Raw genomic sequence first — 23,849 nt, forward strand, 5'->3', positions numbered from 1 at the left:
TCCTTAACCCATTTGTTGATTGGTTTATTTGTATTCTTGGTGTTAAGATGTTTGAGTTCTTTACAGATTCTGGAGATTAGTACTCTATCTAAAGTGTGTGTGTGGCAAAGATTTTCTCCCACTCTCTAGGCTCTCTTGACAGGGCTGATTGTTTCCTTTGCTGAGAAAAAAAAAACTTTTTAGTTCGAATATATCCCAATTATTGATCCCAAATTTTATTTCTTGTGCTTTGGGAGTCATGTTAAGGAAGTCTGGTCCTAAACTGACATGATGAAGATTTGGACCTACTTTTTCTTCTAGTAGGTGCAGGGTCTCTGTTCTAATTCCTAGGTCCTTGATTCATTTTGAGTTGAGTTTTGTGCAGGATGAGAGAGAGAGAGAGAGAGAGAGAGAGAGAGAGAGAGAGAGAGAGATAGGAATTTAGATTCATTCTGTTGCATATGGATTTTCAGATTTCCCAGCACCATTTGTTAAAGAGGTTATTTTTTTCTGTATTGTTTGTTATTGACACTTTTATCTAGCATGAGATAACTGTATTTATGTGGGTTTGTCTCTGTGTCCTGTATTCTGAACCATTGGTCTACTTGTCTATTTTTGTGCCAGTGCCATTTTTGTTACTATTGCTCTGTACTACAGTTGAATGTCTTGTATTTTGATACCACGTGCTTTGTACTTCCTGTTAACGATTCCTTTAGCTCTTCTGGGTCTCTTTTTCTTCCAAATGAATTTCATGATGTTTCTCTATTTCATTGAGGTACATTATTGAAATTTTAATTGAAATGGCATTGAATTTGTATAGCACTTTTGGTAGTATGGCCATTTTGACAATATTAATTCTGCCTATCCAAGAACATGAGAGATCTTTCCATCTTCTAAGGTTTTCTTTAATTTATTTCTTAAGTGTTCTATAGTTCTCATTCACCTTTTTTTAGATTGATTCCCAATTATTTTATTTTTTGAGGCTATTGTAAATATCAGTATACACTTCAAGTTTCAGAACATATAAGTTTATATATTGTTTTGTACATATTTTCACATGTACATTCTTATGAATATTTATTTTACTCTATGTACATATTCATTCCCTATACAACTAAAAATTTAGCACTATTTTTGTTTGCTTTTCTCACACTGTGGATCAAATTCAGGGGTGCTCAACCACCAAGCCATATCCTGAGAGCTATTTTACATTTTATTTAGAGACAGAGTCTCACTGAGTTGCTTAGTGCATTAGTGTTGCTGAAGCTGGCTTTGATTTCTTGAGGATCCTGCCTCAGCCTCTCAAGCTGGTGGAATTACAGGTGTGTGCCACTTAACCCATCATCAAAAGTTAACACTCACTGTAATGTTAACCCTATAAATAAACCTAATATTACACAAAAGCATGTATGCTAATATGAGTACTTATGGGTATTTTGACTTAAATGTCAAATTATTGATGCCATATTTGAATATACATTCTTACATATTGTTTTATGTTATATCCATGTAGTCTAAATTAAAATAAATGTGTGTTATTATTAAACAATTTGAAATTGTTATACTTTGTGTTTTTCAGCACCTTTGCTTTGTGCTAATTCATCCAAGTTCAAACCAGACTGTTCTCACCGACAACAGAGTGGGAGCATACAGGTTGGAGATGCGTGCTGAAACTACTCCTGTTAAGCACTTAATAAGTGTTTTTGGCCAGCACATTAAAAAATCACTTCAGAAACAATTTCTTAATGTCTGCTTGAAATCCACTGGTGAAACTTTTTCAGAAAACACAATTTAACAGAATAACAAGTTGCCAACATAAAAAATGCTTTGAAATAAAACTATTGCTTCTGTTGCTTGAAAGCACATTTGCTTTGTGAAAATTCATACAAATTCAAAGCACAGTGTTCCCATTACAAACAGAGCAAAGACATACAGGTTGAAGCTGCTTGCTGAATCTACACTGTTAAGCACACCTATGGTGTTCCAGCACATTCAAATTACAGTGTAAGTGAAATATTCAAGTGGGGCTCAAACAGTGGTTTTACTTCTTTTTCAATCAACTTATTGAAGCAGAGTAAAACTTTGAATAGGATCAGTATCTCAAGTCTCAAAGATGTCTATTGGTGAATCACTTTCAGAAAATTCAGTTTAACAGCATGTAAATTTTACCAATGTTACAAATGCTTTGAAAGAAAACCATTTCTTCTGGTGTTTTAAAGTGCTCTTGCTTTGATCTACCACATCCACATTCATACCACAATGTTCTCAATGCAAACAAAGTGAATGCACAGGAATGAAACTTCTTACTGAGAGTTCACCTCTTAGGCACTTCTAAGCTGTAGTGAAATAATGCACTCCAGGAGGTTTCAGGTGCAATGTAGGAACAAAGGTAACAAGATATCTCTGGTACCCAGGAGCATTGTCTTCTGGGACCATGATGGGGCTACAGAGAACATCAATTGCCCAGTTTATTAAAATCCACATGTGAAACTTTTCTGAACCGTCACTTCGTGTGCAATCGCTGCTTCAAATTAAGTGCCTCCTTCCATGTTACAAACAATTTGAAATTGTTATACATTGTGTTTTTGCACACTTTTCCTTTATGCTATTCATCCAAATTCAAACCACACTGTTCTCATTGAAAACAGAGTGGGAGCATACAGGTTGGCAGTGCTTGCTGAAACTGCTCCTGTAAAGAATTTATTAAGTGTTTTTGGCCAGCACATTAAAAAATCACTTCAAGCCCAAAATACACACTGGGCTCACAAGAGAGCTATTGCTTCTATTAGGATCAATTTCTTATACCAGAGTGCACCATTGCAAAAGTACGATTTCTCAAAGTTTCATTGAATTCCACTGGTGAAACATTTTCAAAAAACACAATTTAACAGAATAGACCAGTGGCAATGGAACAAATGGTATGAAATTAAACCATTGCTTCTGATGCTTGAAAGTGATCTCCCTTAGTGCTACCTCATCAAAATTCAAACCACAGTGTTCTCATCCAGATCAGAGTGAGGGCACACAGGTTGAAGCTTCTTTCTGAAACTTCTACTGTTTGGAAATACTGTGCTGTTTTCAAACAGCAAAAAGCATGTTTGAAATCCAATGTAAGAACAGAGGTAGCAAGTAGTTTCTTGTACCTGAGCGCACCATTTTCAGGGAACATGGTGGGACTGCAGAAAGCATCAGTTTCCCAGGGATTCATTGAAATCCATTTGTGGCACTTTTTCAGAAAACTCATCTTAAGTGTCATTCCCCTTCAAATTAACTGCCTGTTTCAATATTACAAACTCCTTGAATTGAAAGCAGGAAATTTTGTGTTTGAAAGTACATTTCCTTTGTACTTATTCATCCAAATTCAATTGACAGTGTTCTGAATGAGAACAATGTGAGAGCATGCAGTTTGAAATTGCTTCCTGAAAATACACTGGTAAGCACATCTATGGTGTTCTCAGCTAGCACATTCAAAAAAGATTTCTGGCAAAGTATACAAATGGGGCTCATAAGAGTTTTTCTGCTTCTATTAGAACCAACATCTTGGAGCAGAGTGAAACTTTAAAGAGGATCACTTTTGAAAGTGAAATCCACTGGTAAAACATTTCCAGAAAATTCAATCTAACAGCATATACCAGAAACCAATGGTACAAAAGCTTTGAAATGAAAACATTTCTTCTGGTTCTTGAAAGTGCTCTTAGATTGTGATAGAACCTTGAAATTCAAACCACAATGTTCTCATTGCAAAAAGTGAGTGCATAGTGAATGAAACTTTTTGATGAAACTTCTGCACTTGTGCATTTATAACCTGTAATCAAAGAGCACATGTCATGATATTTTAGGTCCAATGTACAAAAAAAGATAACAAGATATCCCTTGTACCCAGGATCAAAATCTTTTGGAACCATGGTTTGAGTTAAGAGAACAGTGGAAACCTAATATAAGCCAAAAGTTAACTAAGATCTTTCTGTCTCTGTTCCAAATCATGAGGGACACAAGTAAAAAAAAAAAATCAATATTGTGTCCTCATCTGGACTGTTTATGACATCACTGGTCAAGAGCTTTGTATTTCACTGACTTACAGTAATAGAAATTCCTGGATTCTGATTTCTTCCATAAAATGCTCCATAGTGTAATTGTGAGCCACTATATGCAAACCTGTATAACACTAGGCATCAGCAAAAGAACAGATTCCAAGACTGTTAGTCAAGTGGAGCTATTTTATTAAAAACTTACAGCATGTTTTCACAATCTGTGAAAGCTAAAGAAGGCAAAATGCAGATTACTGAAATTTAATATTATCTTCTTTTGATTCAGTGTCACCTGTATATGCATACTGAATCAAGGACAAAAATGAGTTTGGTTCTACACATTTCATTTTTATTTCTTTTTGTCTGGCATATGACATCATTAGTAAGCATGGCAGCAAAATAACCTGAGACAGAAGAGAGCATCAATCTATGAGTTGTAATTTTGTAATCAGCAGCAACTAAAATTATATCACATAACTTTTTAATGTCTCAAATAATTTCCCATTTTTAAATGTTTTCTCAACCCAATTAAGAGCTTGAAGGAAATCATATGATAAACATGGCTCCATAGAATGGCAGAATGATAATATATGACTAATACTGGAAGTCTGTGATTGGCTCTGAAGGTAGCATGGGGTCATGGTGGGGTCTGTTGGCCAAGACTGAGGAGAAGGGCAAGACAGAGGAGTTCTCAGCCCCTCACACATCCCCGGCCTGTTCCCAGCAGCTTAACCTGAAGCACTGGGCCAAAAGTCACAGTCTTGTTGAATATGTAAGTAAACTGAGAATAACACCTCCAATACAGTATAATTAGTACTGCATCAGGTATTGGGGCAGTGCTAGGGAGAACAGCACAGAAGCAGTTAACTATTGAGAAGTGTGAAGGAAGAAAGGGAGTTTAGAAGTCTCAGTTTGATCACAAGGAATGCATTTCCTATCCCCATGCACAAAAGATTGCTAATAGAACTCCCTATTACACATTCCTAAACACTATCTCCTTTATAAGAGAGTACAAAAGACAGATCCATTAATTTAAAAGCAGCACTCCAGTTCTTTGAAAGTCCATTAATCACAACACCATTTCCTTGACTGATGATTGTTTTATTCTATAGCAACTTTTCTTCTACCCAGTGCTCTTGGGACACATCTGTACCAGCATAATATTGTAGAGTTATTGAAGACACCAGTAGCCAAAGTCATGCAAAAATATACTACATCCACTTTTTTAATGGTGTAAATCATTCAGAGGAATCAAGCATTAAATGCTATATGTTGTGGTTTATTAATCAACATTTTGTATGATTTAGGCAGTTAAAATTGATTTAAAAAGATAAAATTATGATATTCTTACAAATAATGTTAAACTTGAAAGATGATAAATGCATATTACTTAAATAATCAATTTATAAAAGAAAAAGTATGATGTTATAAACAGTTCAATGATTTCCAAAGTTCTAAAACTTACAAGAGTTGGATTGGAAATGCTGAAATGAATTCACAGAGAGATGTAAGTCTGGCCTTTTCTACCAGGGTGGAAATGCAGATTGATCTGTTTTCTATCGACCAGATGCAATTTAGATCTATAGACAGGTATTAGGTATAGTTATTTTTACCTTCAGCTTATAAACTTGTAAAACAGCTCAAAGGTTAAGCCCTCTTAGAATAAGATAAGCATGAAACATAAGCAAGATGCTTGCTTTTCTGTGGGGGTCCTCTGCCACTTCCTGCATGGATGAGAAAAGTGTAAACTGACAGAGTTGGATATTGGCTGTACGTCACTCAGTTACCCAAAAAACTTATCTACTCAATAACACTCAATAAATGAGAGGGGTCATGACAAGTCTGACCATACCAGCTCTTGGCTCTTATAACAACTTGACCAACTCTCCTTTATTTATAATACACAGGCAAAGGGGACAAGGACTGGAAGGAGCTTCTTCTGTATTGAACAGGATAGAGTGGAGTTATGGGAGCCATTCTCTTAAGGGGGAATATTCCAGAAGGGGACAGGAATCACTCCCATGCAGCACTACATGCTTCCTGGCAGTTCCTAGAAAACAGGCATCTGTGTCCCATGGCTCAACCTAGCTTGATTCTGATTAAGGATGATTTCCCACATTTCCCCTTTTTTATATTTTGAAATTCAAATGATGGGCAGTTATGATAAGGCTCCATATCTTGCTTCTGAGATCTGCTCCCAGGTCTTGGTTCTGAGAAATTTTCAAAGGTGCTGGCTCTTGGTTCTGAGAGTATGCCAACCTATTGTCATGAGAAGAAAAAAATCAATACCAAACATATCATTTCAATGTCATACCATTCAATTTAGTAAATATCTGATCAACCAGAAATGCAGAGTCCATGAGATCAATTCTTTTGAATATTCTCTAAATACAAAATTCAGGCTATTATTACTGTTATGTCAAATGTCCATTAGATGATATTTAATTATCTCTTAGTTCCATTGGCAAGTATGATATTTAGTTGTAACAACATACATGCTTATAGTCATTATGGAATTTAAACCTTGTTTAAATTTGAGAGCAAAAAGCTCATTACTGATATTTGTAATAGTACCTATTAAAGCATTTAATTTATTCTTATTTTATTAATACTTAAATTTCAGAGGTCATAGTATCTTAACAGAAAGAATCATATCCCTAGATATGATGAATGTTGGAATAGATAGGAACCTGAAAGAATACATGAAAATATATATGAACCAAATTACCATCAAAGAAGTGACTGTTAGAATATAAGTGTGAATTATTCATCTTTCTGATGTAATATCAATCAATTTGTTGGATTCTAATTTGGTGTTTATTACATGGCTACCAGCAGTGCAAAGTAATATCCAAATAATAGAGAATAGTCCAAATTACATGGAGTTTCAAAAATCAGAATGATTGTACATTTAATCTTATTTTGTATACTGAAAATAATTTTAAAATGTTCAATTATTTGCCTAGTTCCTTAGATCTTCCATAGCATTAAAGATTTAGGCTAAACATGATTGTTTGCAAATTCTTTTTAGAAGAAGTAAAAGTGACACACTTAGTGGCAATGTTGCCATGTAAGGTCTTTCTGGCTTTGAGTCTTCTAGAGAAAGATGTTTTGATATAACTGTCTTTCATCAGTTTTTGAAGGTCAATCCAAAAACATACATCACCTTTGAGATATGCAGCATTGGCAAGACATTTGTATATTTTATCCATTTAGGAAAGACAGCAGATTCTATTGAAGAACAATTAAGGGAGTAAGATATTGGTGGATATTTCATAAAAATGACTGGCTTTATATGAGAAAGTCCCAGTCTAGTAATTATTTAAACATAAAATCCAAAGTTCCAAGGGACAGTATAATTGGTTGTCCTAGGTACTCCCTATGCTGTCTTTTTCTTATAGGTTACATCTAGATAACCAGAGTCTATCATGGAACCAGCATATAGATAAGGTTCCATTACAACCAGTAGAGTCAAATCCAATCACATGAATGTGTGTAATGTGAGTTTCTACAAAACCATCACTTGAAAGTCATCAGTAAATATTGGGATTGTTTCTCCAGTACACATTGTTGGATGTATTAAAGGTGGATCTGAGAAATGAGCCCAACATATTTTCCACATATTTCACTTACCTGAGAGTTCAATAAAGCTAGCATATAAATATTGTGGTTGGAGATTTAAGATCTTATTGTAAAATCTGTTGCATTCTATTGCTTCATGTGTCACTCAGCAGCAGTGAAACTCCTAAAATAATTTTTAGAAAATATTTTTTGAAATTAAGTAGGTTTACATAGTGATCTGTTTCCACCTTTATATTTTTATTTTCCCTAAATTGTACAAAAAAATTACTCTAAACTGGAGTATTACTAACCTTAAATTGTAGACAATGGCCTAGCATTTCACACATATTTAAACTATAAGAAGACTTAATAAATATTTCTATTGGACCAGAAAGATTAATAAAAGTTACATATTGCTAAAGTCAATGTTGTTAAGTTAAAAAGGGCATTACAATAATAGAAGGCCCAGTTTCCACCAAATATAGGATTTGACTTCATCTCTAATAGTGGACTGAGTTAAAAATCTATAAAATGCAGTCAGTACAGACATTGAAAATTAGTCTCATGACCTGTTTGTTTTATAGGTAATGGTCTTATTTTTCTAAATTAACTTCAGAATAGCAATTTAATTCATCATTTAAAAATCTTAAAATTTATGTCATTGATGCAGCAATTATATTTTAACTGTTCTATGGAAAGATAATCATTATGTATAAGGATATTCTTGTATGAATATATATAATAACCTTGCTTGTAAAGTAGTAAAAATAGTCCAAATGTCCAACATAGAGTTCTGGATAAATGAAATACATGACAAAAACCTGGCATTAAAAGTATTGCTGTAAAGGCATACTAATTGTGTGCTATCTAAAACAATGTTATAAGCTTTAAAATAAACAATATAATTTTGTATGCACAAAATATGTATTTCTCTGAGCTTATTTACAGAAAGCAGTTTAGAAGATTTAATAAATGTTAATAATAATTCCTGGAACCTCAAAAACAATTTTTATATGTGCTTAATTTTTCCTAAGTGGGTCTCTTGACAAAATATAGGGAAGATATCATAATCTTGAAGCCATCTTTAGTCTCTTTAGCTGAATATTATTTTATAAAAACTGTATATAATTCTTTGGATTAATATAAATTAAGTTGCATAATCTAATATCACATCTGAAACATGAAACAGACATGCCAAGAGATTCCATCCCCTCTTGGGGAAGGTGTCAAAATACTTCCCATATTGTTAGACTTTAAATAAGCCAGTATCTTCTGAATGGTCTCAAAAATATACTTAAGCTTACTTTTTAGTGTGGAGAGTAATATAAAAACTGTAAACATTTATTTAATTTTAAAATATTAAATGACATAATTAATTTTTTAATTAAATTGCTATTATTATATAAGTTTGTAAGAGACCATTATTGAGAAGTCTTTAGTTTGGGGACATCAGCTTAATAACATATCATTTATAAATCTTATATTTTAAACACTTCTTTATCTGGAAAACAAGAATATAATTAACATAATAAGTCAGTACTAATTACCATGGTTAATTAAAATATAGTCATTGATGTTTTTATATTAATCAAATTTGACTTTTAAAGAAAAATCTAAAATTTTAAATGGAAGGTAGTATTTTAAAATAAGTTATTATTAAACCAAATTGTATAAAACATAATGTCTTTGAAATTAACTTTTTTTTAAAAAGTAGAAATTCAACAGGCATAAGAAATTATTTTATTTGGATTAGAAATTAATGTTTTAAGTATTTTATTTTTCTTCTCTCATTTAGTAAGAAGGTCCAATTAGTAGGGGTTTGTGAAAAGATCTTTTCTATATTTGTAACCACCCTTTATAGTAGAAACTTAGTAGAATTTAAAGAATAAAATCTTTTAATAACCTTAGCAGATTGTGTTAATTATACATAGACAATTTAAAAATATATAGCCAATTTTATATAGCCAATTTAAATACATGTAAATATTTTGAAAATTATTTTTTGAAAATTTTGTTCTAATTTATTCAACATGCTATATTTTTCTATTTTATCAGGTTAAAAAAAAGTTTTAGGCACTTACATATTATACCTGATAGTTTAAGTGCTAGTATCTTGGTTCTCAATGAGAAAAGAGAGTATAAAGAAATTTTAGACCTTTTAGTAACTAAATTACAAATATGTCTAATGTTCATATATATCTTAGTTAGGAGTATCTGATGTTTTTATACTTAGTAGATGATGTTCCAATCAATGATCTTTTAGCATCCCATCCTTGTAAATTAATTAAGTATCCCCTGTAATAAAAGCATTGATAATTAATTTTATTCACCTCAAATTAAATTTATTTATTTTTAATTGCAAAAGTCAAGATATCAAAAAATGTAAATAATAATATTAATAATTTCTTTCCTGTTTAAATACAATAATAGAAACAAGGAATATACATCTTAAATATTATAGAATACAACAATTTATTATTTATTTGACCACCTGGAAAAATGTGAATTAAAAGTTTTTTTTACCTGGAAATGTGAGTAAATAAGTATAAAGAAGACTTTTTTATTTTTAGTTGTTTACCCAATATTAATTAAATTTTATTAACTCACATGAATTAAGGTTATATAAATCCATTTTTATTTTAATTTTAAAATGTGAGCATGATCCTTGAAGTGTAAGTAAATTTTGAAATTATGTAAATGTAGTCATAGTCTGTACACATTTATAAATCAGTCAAAAAAGGAAATTTTTATAATTAATTGTATGTGAAGATACATAGCAGTGAACACGTATTAAACATTGATTTAATTTGTCTAAGAATTGAAGTTATAAAAAGAAAAAAATTCAAAATAATTTGGGTAGCTGACTTTTGTTATTCACCTTTAGAATCATCCCTTAAAAACAAAAGGTTAATGTGCCAAAAAGCATAATCAAAAGATCTTTTATCAACTTTTGAAAATCTTTTGTTTTTCTTTTTAAATTTTTTTTTCCCTTGGGTCTGAGTTGTCTTCTAGTGAGCCTGCAGTTTTCTCCATTTACAATTCAATGTAAGCCTTCATTGAGGCCAGTAAGTAACTAAAAGAAAGATTATTGGTTCCAGCAAAAATTTGATGAGAAGGGCTTTTTAACCATTACTTATTTTTAGGACAGGTTTGGATGACAAAGAAAATTATGAGACCTTATTTTCTATTACTTTTGAGAATGAAGTTCTATGCTAAACTCCTGAGATATTCCATTGACTATTGGCCTGATTTGTCCATGCATGTCTATGCAGTACTTTTCAGTGAATGTTTTTTTTTTTTTTCTCTCAGTGACAAACAGGTTATATCTTGTTCCATAGGTAAGCTTAGAACAGGGGTTTGATGTAAAGTTCCTTTTTGATATTTTGAAAACCTTCAATATATGTTGGTTCTCACATCAGGGCAGTTGTTCCTTGGTGTAGAGTTTTTTAAGGAGGCTGTAAAAGAGGCTTATCTAATTCCCTATACTCAGGAATCCAAAGTCTGCAGTATCCAGTTATCCCTAGAAGCTTCTGTAATGGCCTTAATGTATGTCTTGTGTGGTAGCACATAAACAATGTCATCTTCAAATTGGAGAACAACTACAAATGTTTTATCTATGAATTTTGTTAAGTCCTTAGCTAGGGGTTTTTCTACAGGTGAGGACTGTAAGCTTGGGCAGATCTCGGTGGCGGGACCAAATGTAAACTCGGCAGGCTTGGCAGGCACAGTTAGCAGCCAAATAAAATCAGACAGAAAGTGGCCAAAGAAGCTTTATTGGAATTTGGCTCTTGGGCAAAATTCCCAGATCCCTGGGGTATAGTCATCTGGAAAAAATCGCATGTGGCCCTGGCTGCCCAGGGTTTTTATAGACTAGGATGGGAGGTGGTCCTGTTGAGTGACAGGTGGGTGTGAGTGTCAGTGGAACTTTCCACCCACCTTGCTGCAAACTTTCTGGTCACATTTGGCAGACTGGTCTTTGTTCCAGTCGCTCAGCTTCTTTGTTCCATTTGCTCAGCTTTGCCCCCTATAGTCACCTAATTTCCTACCTAACAAGGACTATCTCCAAATTCTTGTGGCAACACTGTCTAGGTTAGTTGTTACAAAGTTTGAAATTTTTTCTCTGGCCCCTGCTGAATTTGTCTGGGGTCTAGAGATTTTTCTTTCTGGGCAGGTAATTCTCTCTATGTTCTCTGTGTATATTCATTTATTTGAGCATAAGTTTGTAAATCATAGGTCAATTGTTGTCCCAAATCAGCAAATTGTCCTGGTAAGCATGCCCAAGGTAGTCTGAACTCCATTCAATTTATGTTTCCTAAGAGCAAGATGACATACTGGAGCAAGACCTTTCAAATATAAATTACAGAGGTCCCATGCTAACTCATCTTCCTCTACATCTGAATGCCTTCCAGTCTTCTGAATAGAAACTTTGCTCCCACTATCAGGTGTTCACAGAAACATGCATGGGGCTAGATTCTGAAACTTTTACTTTTTTGTCAACCAACAATTCCCCAGAACACAAAGATGTTTTGAAGGATGATTATTTCTGAATTTTAGATTTAAGTTATTAATAGCCTAAGACCAGTGATTACTTTTCCCAAAGTCCATAAATCAACATCTTGGTCCAAATAAAAGTAACTTTCTATTACAGTCCAAACTAAATTTCCATATCCTGTCATTGTGCTTTCAATGCCCATGCTATTTATCTACTCATCAAGAGACTTGGCCCTGAGGGGCTCTGCCTGAGTAGGGAGCAGCCATATTCTGTAGACTTCCATCTTTCCCCTCAGGGAGCAGAAACCAAGCTGTTTCTGGAGGGCTGGAAGCCATGGCAGGAACACACATATTTAAACTAGGAAATTCACAGAGTAATTTCCCCTTCTTAAGTTAGAGATTTTTCCCTGAATTTCTAATTAGGATTTTTGCTTCTTAGGATTCTAAACTTTTACACCTATCTAAGCCAAGTTAATTCTCAGTCTCATACCATCTGAGCGATGCAGGCAGACCTGCCTGATCAAGACTGCATTATTTAAAAAGACCAGGTCTCTATTTGCATTTCAAGGACTGCAGGAGTTGCATTCTTTCCACTGAATTTTCACTTTGGCTAAGCATTGAAAATAATTGAACAGATCTACTTTTATTTCTATCTCTGTAGAAAGCAAATTCTCCAGTCTTAATATCATGCAATTAATTTCCATTTCCTTTCTTACTACTAAACTTATTCACATGCATGCATTTCCCATGGAAAGGGGTCAACACCTTACCTTTTTCCTTTCTTCTAAAGTTCTCTTGTATTGCCACAGTTCAGGTTTCAAATGTGGGGGTCCTCTCTGCCACGTCCCATGTGGATAAGAAAAGGATAAACTGCCGGAGGAGGATGTTGGCTGTACATCACTCAATTATCCAGAAAACTTAACTACTCAATAAACACACAAGAGCCAATACTCTTCTTAAATGAGAAGGGTCATAACATAATGGGTCTGACCAGACCAGCTCTTGGCTCTTACAACTCGCCCAATTCTCATTTATTTATAATATACAGGTAAATGGGGCAAGGACTGGGAGGAGCTTCTTCTGTGATAGACAGCATAGGGTTGAGTTAGGGGTGCCATTCTCTTAAGGGGGAATATACCAGAAGGAGACGGGGAACCACTCCCATGCAGCCCCACATGCTTCCTGACAGAAGCCAGGCATCTGTGTCCCATGACCTCAACCTAGTCTGATTGTGCTTAATAAGGATGGCTTCCCACACTTTCCCACTGAGTACCAATAATCTTTTGATATTTTTCAATTTTTGTGACTTATCCTTATCAATTTTGCTCACTGTGACTCCACTATACTGAAGAAAGCCTTTGTTCTTTGTTAAAGAAGAATTGGAATACCTTACTTCTGCAAGCATGACACTTCTTAAAGAGTAAAATCAATAGTTATGGATATCTGTACATGCACAAACACATGCTTTACACATATCTGTGTAAGTGATAATTTCTGGATCCTATTAAAATGACTTTTGATGAATGATCACTTTACAGTTGTTAATCAATTATAAAGTGGAAACAGTGGATAATATAAAGCCACCAGCTTGTCATATATGTGAAAGGAGTACCAATGAAATACATTTGGAATGGAATTGACCTGAGAATGTGGTGGGGAGCACAGTACATGTTCCCAGAACAGATCTGGAAGCCTCAACTTCTAAGGTTGGGTTCTCTAAATGACAGTATTCCTGTCTTTCTACTGGAAAATAAAGATGCACTTTAATTTTATCAGAAAGATTCTTATGAGGTCTGGTTTAGAGTATAGTGAAATGCTGCAGAATTTGTCTATGCTAAATACATTGTAATTGTTTCAGGGAAGAATTTCAGACAACTTATATTTTCTGTACTTTTTATTTTTAGATTTTCATTGAATGATGGAGGCAATGAATGAAAAATAATAATTTTCTATGTTGATTTTTACCTGTTTCTGAGTCTTCACTCTGCAAGGTAGCACTGGACTGAAATTCTAGCCTATGTGATCTGTATTCTTGTTTTAACCTCTTTTTTGCATGGTTTCCTATGCACAGTGAGGGTTGCCTGTATTTGCAAATTTTGTAACAAAATGTCTTGCTTAAGGAACACACCTTTCTTTTCTGAGTCTATGAGAAAAGCAGCCAAGAACCAATGTCATTTTTGAAGTCATCTCTTTGAAGTTCTAAAAACATCACAAAACATTCCTCCATCAATCAATTTGCGTCTTATAATTTTGCCATGTGTGTTGCACCAAGCACATTTTGTCCAAATATATCCTTCAGTTCAGAAATGGAAGTTCAATTTATAGTAAAGGTAATGATGTTTTTCATTTTCATAACTTGAGAAATGGAATATTTATTTTGACACTGCAAATCATGGCATTCTGGAAGACAATGCCTTAGATCACTGCAGTGGAAAATTATATTTAAATTTGAGTTATAACTTTGAGTATACTAAATATGATTTGTTCTATTCTGTTTGGTAGAATAGAGGAAAAGGATGTAAAACAGGAAAGTGTCATTAGCTGTTTCAAAACTTCTTTATTTTCCTTTGAGGATACTAACCAGTGTGACTGCCTCTAACTGAAGAGTGATATAAAGCAATTGTTTAAAATAAACCCTAAGAAATTTGGAGTCAGATAAGCCAAAGTTGAATTCCCAGACCTACCTCAGCCTCTATCAAGATGTACAGGTTTTGCATTTAAAAATTGGAGGTGGAAATGATAGTTATTGCTTGAATGCACACCCCCAGAGCACCTGTAAATAAGGGGTTAAGAATATAATTCCATTTATGTGTGACATTTATCATGTCCCTAGGCCTCAGTTACTAAGTTAAGAGAAACAGAAGTTACCAGTAATATCTCATGCAGGCACAAATCTTCCTAATAAACACTTTTCATGGCCCAAAATTTCTTCCAGTTATTGAAGTGTAATGGAAGTTAATGTATGGATAGACTAGTCAGGACAAACACATTTTCTTTCTAGCTGTGTCTTCATAGTACACACACAGGACAGTCTTCTCCTCAAGTTTATGACACAATGCACATGGAGTTCTGCACAGTCATAAAGAAGCATGGAATTTCATTTTTTTGTTTGTAAATGAGTGGAAGTGGAGAACACCATGCCAAGTTAAATAAGCCTCACTCAAGATAGAGGTTAAATGTTCTCTCATATGCTGATGTTGGAAAGGAAAGAAAAAATGGTGGTGACCCTCATGAAAATATTAGGGAGATCAATAGAGTAGAGAAAAGGTATAGAGAGGAACAGCATGGGAAGAAGTGAGGCAGTACTGGGGAATGAAGCCTAACAAATTATGCTGTGCTCACAAATGAATGAAATAAATTTTGCTTATATTTACATAACAAAATTCTTGATAAATAAGTTTATTCAGTGTACTGAACAGAAACATTTCACTGAAAATTAGTGACTATTAGAGCTCTTGTAATAATGACAAAATAATGATTACAATGTGTTAGCAATTTAAAATGCTTACTATCTGCTGGGCATTGTGTAAGCATATCATATGCATAATTCCATATTATCATCTCTTTGCTGACAATGTCACTCTTGAATAATCCAGATTATTTATGCTGTTCTGTGTAATTTAAAGCCAAATGTTTCTATGAAGTATTGCAATATATTCTAATGCTAAGGCTTAGAAAATAGAAAGTTATCATATAGAGAGCATACTGCAATATTGATAAAAATTCATGTTTTTGTCTTTTGATCACATTTTAAAAAAATGTATAAGTGACTATGAACTTCATGTCACTAAAAAAATAAATCTACTAGTAAAACAATAATATGAAGTATATATGTAAAATAGGTAGATAGTAACTACTTACAGAAGTTTCAAACTTCATTACAAGCTCTTATTGAATACCCTGGAACATGTCTTAGCTACCTTAATAAATAAATTTTGTGTACTGCTGTTCTAAAAGCCATTTTTAACCCTAAAAAGTACTGTAATGTATACATATTTAGAACAATTTGTACTACATGACTCCACTATGTGGAATAGAAGAGTAAGTGTTCACGAAGTGACATTCAGGTTTAAGACTTGAAGATAAATAGAAGATAATTGAATCTGTATACCTAAAACATTGTCAGAATTAAAATACAAAAGGACTGTAAAGGAGGATGCAATTGCTTGTAGAGTAAGAGAACAAAAGTCACACCATGGACAGATCTCCAGGGCTTAGCATTTATAGTTTGTAAATTTATTTTTGCACCTATTTCTGTGTTTCCACCCTCTTCATTCTTCCTTCTGTTTATTGCCTGTGGACATAAACTTCAGAGAGGGAGGCATAAATCAAGCATACCAGTTCCAGTGCTCTTGAGTTAATCTTTTTACATAATTAGTAAAACCATAAGATATCTTTTTCATTTGGATATGCTAGATAATAGTAAGAGGGATGCTGCATATATATAATGCTTCTCCCTAATATGTAAATGATATTAGCTGCTAAGTTTTATGTATTTTATCCTTTGTATAGGTAGGGTAAATTCTTTAAATCATAAATTGAGTCCAGCAGAGAACAAAGATTTCAAAAATTTAAATGAATATTTTTGGCATCATGTAAAGTTATAATACATTTAACTGTTTCAGATGAAAACTAGAGTCAACTATAATGTAAATTGATGTGCAAAGTAATTCCAAAAAAAAAAATTCTGAAATATTTCTTTATCTTCTCCACTTTCTCCACTCCCCACAAAAAAATATGCTTTACACAATTGTCTCCAACTGTAAGAGTGAACTTGGGGGTAATTCAGAAATCAAAATATTCATTACAGCAAAAGTTCCAGGGGAAAACTGCAGTTCATTTTAGTTTGTAACAAAAATGGTCATGGCAATTTGCAGCCAGAGGTCTACATGTAGTTTTTTTTCTTTTTGTAGGGCATGAATATCCCCAGAGAAGGGAAATGAGCCATCTTCAAGGCCCTACACTCTTCACACAGTGATGAAAGGACCGTGCTACGACTTCCAACCTGCTAGACCCTTTTCTCATGGAACATGTGTAAGGAATCCCATGAAAACCATGCTGGACACGGGGGATCACATAAGGGTGTTTATTAAGCAAACAGAATGTCTCCCTGCAGGGTAAGAGAGAAAATGCAAGATAAAAAAAAGAGAAAGGGCACATGCTAGAGAGTGGAAAGTGAGGAGGAGAAAGAAAGCAAGTCAAGGGGAGAGAAAAGCAAGAGAGAAAAGATGGCGGTGAAGCTATCTTTAAGAATTCCACTGGGCTAACAGGGGACCAATAATGGAGAAGGATACTTGCAAGCTGACTGATGAACCAATAGCTAGTTAGGATGTTCACAGACTGACAGTAGTTGGGAGGTGGGAAAAATGGCTCCACCGGAAAGAGTGGGGAGAGCAGCTTTCAGACTGACAAGCTAGGTTGTGATGCAATGGAAAGGGTGCAGGAGCAGCTTTGTATTACAACATGTATCTCAAAATATGCAGCACAAGTTCATCCTAAAACTAAACCACCTTGCTGTGTCCCAGATAACAAATGGTTATTTGCTTTTCCTCTTTCAGGGAACCTTTTTTTTTTTTTTTTTTTTTTGGTGCTGGGGATCAAACTCAGGGCCTTGTGCTTACAAGGCAAGCACTCTACTGACTGAGCTATCTCCCCAGCCCCTCAGGGAACCTTCTTTCAGCAAAATTTTCATTTCATGAGCACAAATTTCATACAAACAAAGATTGAAAGTTCCAGACAAGTGAAGAATTTTTTTCTTTCAAATTTTTCAGTAAGTGTTTTTTTTTTAAAGTATAGAATTTTACTAGAATGCTTTGCAAACCAGTAATAGGCATGGCTTCTCTCTAACCAGCAGCAATTAGCAATACAGTAACATTACTCTTCCTTCTTGCTTCAGCTCCTATCCCCTTTTACATCTTGTGTAGAACAGGTCAAAGGCACAGGCAGTGCTGTAGGTGCTTCAGTGCTATCCTGGCTCCTAATACACTCAACTGTGCATTCCCTTACATGGACCCATTGGATAAAGATGGTCATCTCTGGGTTTCAGAAGGCTGAGACTGCCTGCCTCGATACTGATGCTGATTAATATGTGAGAACTAACTTGATTTCTACAGATGGCTCTCCTTAGCCCAGTAATCTTATATAAATTGTGTGAAATTGTTCTCTCTTCCTCACCCTACAATGTAATTTCTAGTGTATTAACATTGACGATCAATGTAAGGTCACCATAATTTACCATAACCAATGCTTGAGTTTTAATTTTTGAGTGCAAAAGGAAAATTATATAAAAAATAAAATGCAGAAGCATGAGTGTTAAAGTGGAATTTCTATATCTATCTTTCTCAGTCTGAACCAACTGTGGGATCCTGTGAAGAATGATACTGCCTTTTACAAAAGAGTAAACTTGGGTCTAAGCACTGAAAAAGAAAAATAATGCATAAACCTTCAGAGGTGATGGAGGACACTTCCCTTACATATATCAATGACTGACATCATCTGAATGCCAAAGGAAATTCAAAAATTTTTTATGTATGTGCAAAATAATTCTTGAAGCATTAATGAAAATGTATCATACTCTATTTAAATTCACTGCATAGTAATCTTACTTTATAGTAAAATTTTATGTACATATTCAAAGGGAGAAAACTGTCAAATTACTGACACTGATTTTCATTAAAATTTTCATGATCTTAAGTCTTAGTATTAAAAAAAAAATCTTCCTTTAAATAAACCTCCCACAGTGCATACATAATTGTGATGTTCTTATCTCTTTTTTTCACAGCAAAACATCATTTTTTTCTGAAACAAATGCTATATTGGCTCGCAATTTACTGAAGTATTCACCCCATTGATACAGTCTTCTAAATTTTTTGGAAAAAGGGTTGTAACTGCTCTCTCTCCTCTATTTCCAGTCATATTGTACTGGAAAATTCAATAAAAATCATGCACCTTTTCTCATTAAATTCTTTGTAGAACCCCAGATTCCTTTAAGTATAAAATACTGAACTCTCACATTCTTTCCATTCTCTAATTTCCTCCAGTCCTTTTTCTCTCCTCCACATTCAACTTGAATTTTGTGTTTATCAAGATAAGCTCCCACTTACAGAGGAATTCTGGTTACTTTTTAAAAATTTTTGTTAGCATATTAAAATCACAAATACAAATAAAAATAGGGTTGATTTTGACTTAATTATAGAAGCACAAAATATAACTTTCTCCAACTCAATCCCTGGTTTTCCCTGATTAAAATTTCTCCTCGTTCCCTCGTTGACTTTTCTCTATTCTCTTGGTCTTTCTTGTATTTACTGATACATGCCATTTACTTTTTTATAATTTATTTATTTACTTATTCATTCATTATTTTTTTGCTATGACAGTAAAATCCACCTTGATGTAATTGTATAAGCATGAAATATATTCTACTTTAATTAGGACCCCACTTTGTGGTTGTAACTGATGAAGACGTTCACTGTGATATTTATACACACACACCCCCACACACACAAATATATATATGAACCCTTTGGGTATATACCAAGGAGTGGGATAACAGAGCAAAATGGTGGATCCACTTTTAGTTTTTTAGCATATCCATACTTATTTTCAGGGCAGTTGTACCAATTTACAGTTCCCCCAGCAATGTATGAGTGAACCTTTTTCCCCACATGGTCACAAATTTTATTTTTACTTGTATTCTTGAAAATTGCCATTATAAGTGATGTAAAATCTCAGTGCAGTTTTAATTTGCATTATTCCAATTGCTGGAGATGTTGAAAATAATTTTATTTATTTGTTTCCCATTTGCATTTCCTCTTCTATAAAGTATCTCTACAATTCCTTTGCCCACTTATTGATTGGGTTTCTTTTTGGCATTAAGATTTTACAATTATAGTTTATCCTGGAAATTAACACCCTAACTGAGGAGCAGATAGCAAAGATTTTTTTCCAATGTATAATTTCTTTTTTTTTAGGTGATTGTGATTGCAGTAGTGTTCTTTATTTCTTTTTCAGTGGATTTATCACTGATGTAAAGAAATGCATTTGATTTCTGGATATTTTATATTCTGATACTTTGCTGAATTCATTTACTCTTTCTAAAAGATATTGGTGGAATTTTTTGGAATTTTCCCAATATAGAATCATATCATTGTCAAAAATCATATTTTGAATTATTTTACACACACACACACACACACACACACACACACATATATATATATAATCCTTATATATATATCCTTATATATATATATATATATATATAATCCTTATATATATATAATCCTTATATATATATATATATATATATATAATCCTTTAATTTATTTCTGTTTAATTGCTCTGTCTAGAGTTACAAGGACAATGTTGAATAAAAGTGGTGAAGGGGGCATCCTTGTCTTTTTCCAGTTTTCAAAGGAAATGCTTTTAATTTTTCTCCATTTAGAATCACATTGCTCTTTGACTTTTATGACTTTTATGATGTTGAGGTATGTTCCTGCCATCCTTAGATTTTCCAGCATTTTGAACATAAAAGGGTGCTGTATTTTGTCAATTTTTTTCTGCATCTATTAAGATGATCCTATGATTCTTGTTTCTAAGACTACTGATCTGATGAATTACATTTATTGATTTTCATTTGTTGTTCCATCCCTGCATCCATGGGATGAACCCCACTTGATTGTGGTGCACTAACATTTTAACATTTTTTTTTGTATGCAAGTTGCCAGAATTTTATTAAGAATTTTTGCATGTATGTTCATCAGGGATATTGGCCTAAAATTTTCTTTCCTTAATGTGTCTTAGTCCAGTTTTGAAATCTAGATGATATTAGCCTCATAGAATGAGTTTAGAAGGGTTCCCTTTTCTATTTCATTGAAATATTGAGGAGTAATGATGTTGATTCTTCTTTGAAGGTCCTGTAGAACTCAGCTGAAAATCCATCTGGTCCTGGGCTTTTCTTAATTGGTAGGCTTTTAATGTTGTTTTCTATTTAATTACTTGAAACTGTTCACTTTATATCACATGCAACTTCCTGATTCTGCTTAGGTAGGCCATATATCTCTGTAAATTTGTCAATATCTTCAATATTTTCTATTTTATTGGAGTATACATTTTTATTATAGTTTCTAGTCATCTTCTGTATTTCAGTTATGTCTGTTGTGACATTTCCTTTTTCATCATGTATTTTTAAATTTATGTTTGCTCTTTTTCTCTTTGTTAGTGTGTCTAGGAGTTTATCAATTTTTTATTTTTTTCAAAAACCAACTTTATGCTTTTTCATTTGTTTTTCTGTTTGTTTCAATTTCATTAACTTCAGTTCTTATTTTAATTATTTCCTCCCTTCTACTCTTCTTTGGTGTTGGTATGTTTTTCTTTCTCTGGGGTTTTGAGATGTAATGTTGGTCATTTATTTGTTGACTTTTTATTTTTTTTTAATAAATGAGTTGAATGCAATGAACTTCTCTCTGCCTTCATAGTGTCCCAGACATTTTGGTATGTTGTATCAGTATTCTCATTTAACTGTATCTTTACATTTCATTCTTGATTTCTTCTTCTATCCATTCATTATTCAACAGAGTATTATTTAATGTACCTTGGTGAGTGTAACTTCCATTTTTTATCTTTAATTACTAATTTGAATCCATTATGATCTCATAGAATGCAAGATATTATCTCCATTTTTTTGTATTTACTAAGAGTTGCTTTGTGGTGTAAGGTATGAAATATTTTACAGAAGAATCCTTGTGCTTCCAAGAAAAAAAGTGTATTCACTTGTTGATAGATGAAATATTCTATATATGTTGGTTTTGTCTAAATTATTGATTGTATTATTTAATTCTATAGTTTCTATAGGTTTTTTTAGAACATCTTCCCAGCAGTGAGAGAAATGTGTTAAAGTCACCCAGTATAATTGAATTGTTGTCTAGTAGATTTATGAAATTGAGAAGGATTTTTTTGATGTACATAGATACTCCATTGTTTGGAGCATAAATATTTATTATCATTGCATCTTGCTGCTGTGTAATTCCCTTCAGTGGAATGAAATAACTTCTTTGTTCCTTCTGCTTAACTTTGGTTTGAAGTACTCTTTATCTGATATTAGGATGGAAACCTCTGGTTGTTTATGTAATCCATGTGAGTGATATTTCCCCCCATTCTTTCACTTTCAGTCTGTGGATGTCTTTGACTATATGGTGAGTCTTTTGAGGACAGCATATTTTTGAATCTTGTTTTATAACTTTCTAATCTACATCCATCCTTATTCTGCATTGTAGTCATTTTCATTATAATATGTTTTGGTGTGGGTCTGCTGTAGTTTTGTACATTTGGGTTCTTGTAAACCACCTATATTGATTTCCATTTTATTCTTTAGGTTTGGAAAATTATCCAATATCATGTCATTGGAAAGATTGTGCATTCATTTGGGTTGTATCTCTGCTCCTTCTTTTATCCTGATAATGCTTACATTTGGTCTTTTCATGTTATCCCATAATTCTTGGAAGCTCTCTTCATGGATTCTTATCATGTTCTCTGCATGGTCAACTTTTCCTCAATAATAAATATTTTGTCTTTATTTTCTGAGATTCTGTCTTCCATATGATCTAGACTGTTGCTACTTTCCATTAAATTTATAATTTGATTTTTTTACTCCTTAATTTAAATGATTTCTGTTTGTTACTTTTTCACAATCTCTAACTCTTTCTTAAAGTGATCTTTCACTTCCTCTATTTTCTCTTTGATTTTACTCTTTATACTATTCTTTACTTCTCAGTTCAGGTTAACTTCATTCATTCTAAACTCCTTGAACCCTTCTTCTATTGTCATCAGTGGCTTCTATTATTGGGGCATCTTGGTTTGTCTGTGGCATGTTGTTCCCTTGTTTCTTCATTTTGCTTGTGTGTTTTCTCACCTAATTTTATAGTTCTTAGGTAATATAGCTTCTTCCCTGGTATTGAAGATTTCCAGTGTCTGGCCTTTAAGAGGGAGAACAAAATCAACAACAACCAGTACAATGTACAGCCTCAAATCTAAGAGCTCCCAGCAAGCCATCAACTGCCCTCTTGCTATAAACAGGAATGATGAGTTCCTTCACTGTCAACAATAAAAACAGAAAACTTGCCAGTCATATTTTCAATCTCAAGTAATGAACAAAGAAAGAACAGAATCAGTGCAGGACATGGTGTTCATGAGGAAGAAAGAAGTCAGAAGCAAAAATTAACAGGAAGAGTGGAAGAGGATCAAACAGATTGGTTGTTTGGTGGAGAAAAGAGGGAAATAGAAATTAGGAATATAGACAGGCCAGAGAAAGAATACATATAAAGGGAGATGAAAAAAGTAAAATATAAGAATGTACAGAATTTACAAAAGAATTCCAAAACACCAAGCATATGTCACTGTCTTTAACAAACTGATGCACAAAAAAAAATCTTGCTCCAAATATGGTGTAGAGATATGCCAGAGAAGAGAGAAATAAAAATAAGATAAATCTCAGTGGAAAATTGAACAACTGTCTCTGCCAGTATCCAAAAGTTGCTAGCCCAGTATCTGACTTCCAACAAGACTGCCTGGTCCAGACAGTTCCTGGCTGACCCAGTCAATATCTCACCAATCTGGGTCTCAGATGTCCTGGGTTTGGCCACGTTGCAATTCCAAGATTGCAATGCCACAGGAATTTGGAAAAAGACCACCAGGGATGAGCAATACTGAGAGAGAGAAACTAGATGGCAGAAACCTGCATTTCCTGCAGGAAGAACCCAGTTGCAGCCAAACCTCTAGGCATGCTGACATTAA

General features: G+C 33.5%; 1 pseudogene; it reads right to left on the reverse strand.

Moving 5' to 3' along the window:
• Positions 1 to 3,892: 3,892 nt before the first annotated feature.
• On the reverse strand, positions 3,893 to 4,648 carry LOC124973338 (kelch-like protein 5; annotated as a pseudogene).
• Between the last annotated feature and the right edge of the window lie 19,201 nt (positions 4,649 to 23,849).

This window comes from Sciurus carolinensis, assembly GCF_902686445.1.
Source record: "Sciurus carolinensis chromosome 14 unlocalized genomic scaffold, mSciCar1.2 scaffold_125_arrow_ctg1, whole genome shotgun sequence".
NCBI lineage: Eukaryota > Metazoa > Chordata > Mammalia > Rodentia > Sciuridae > Sciurus > Sciurus carolinensis.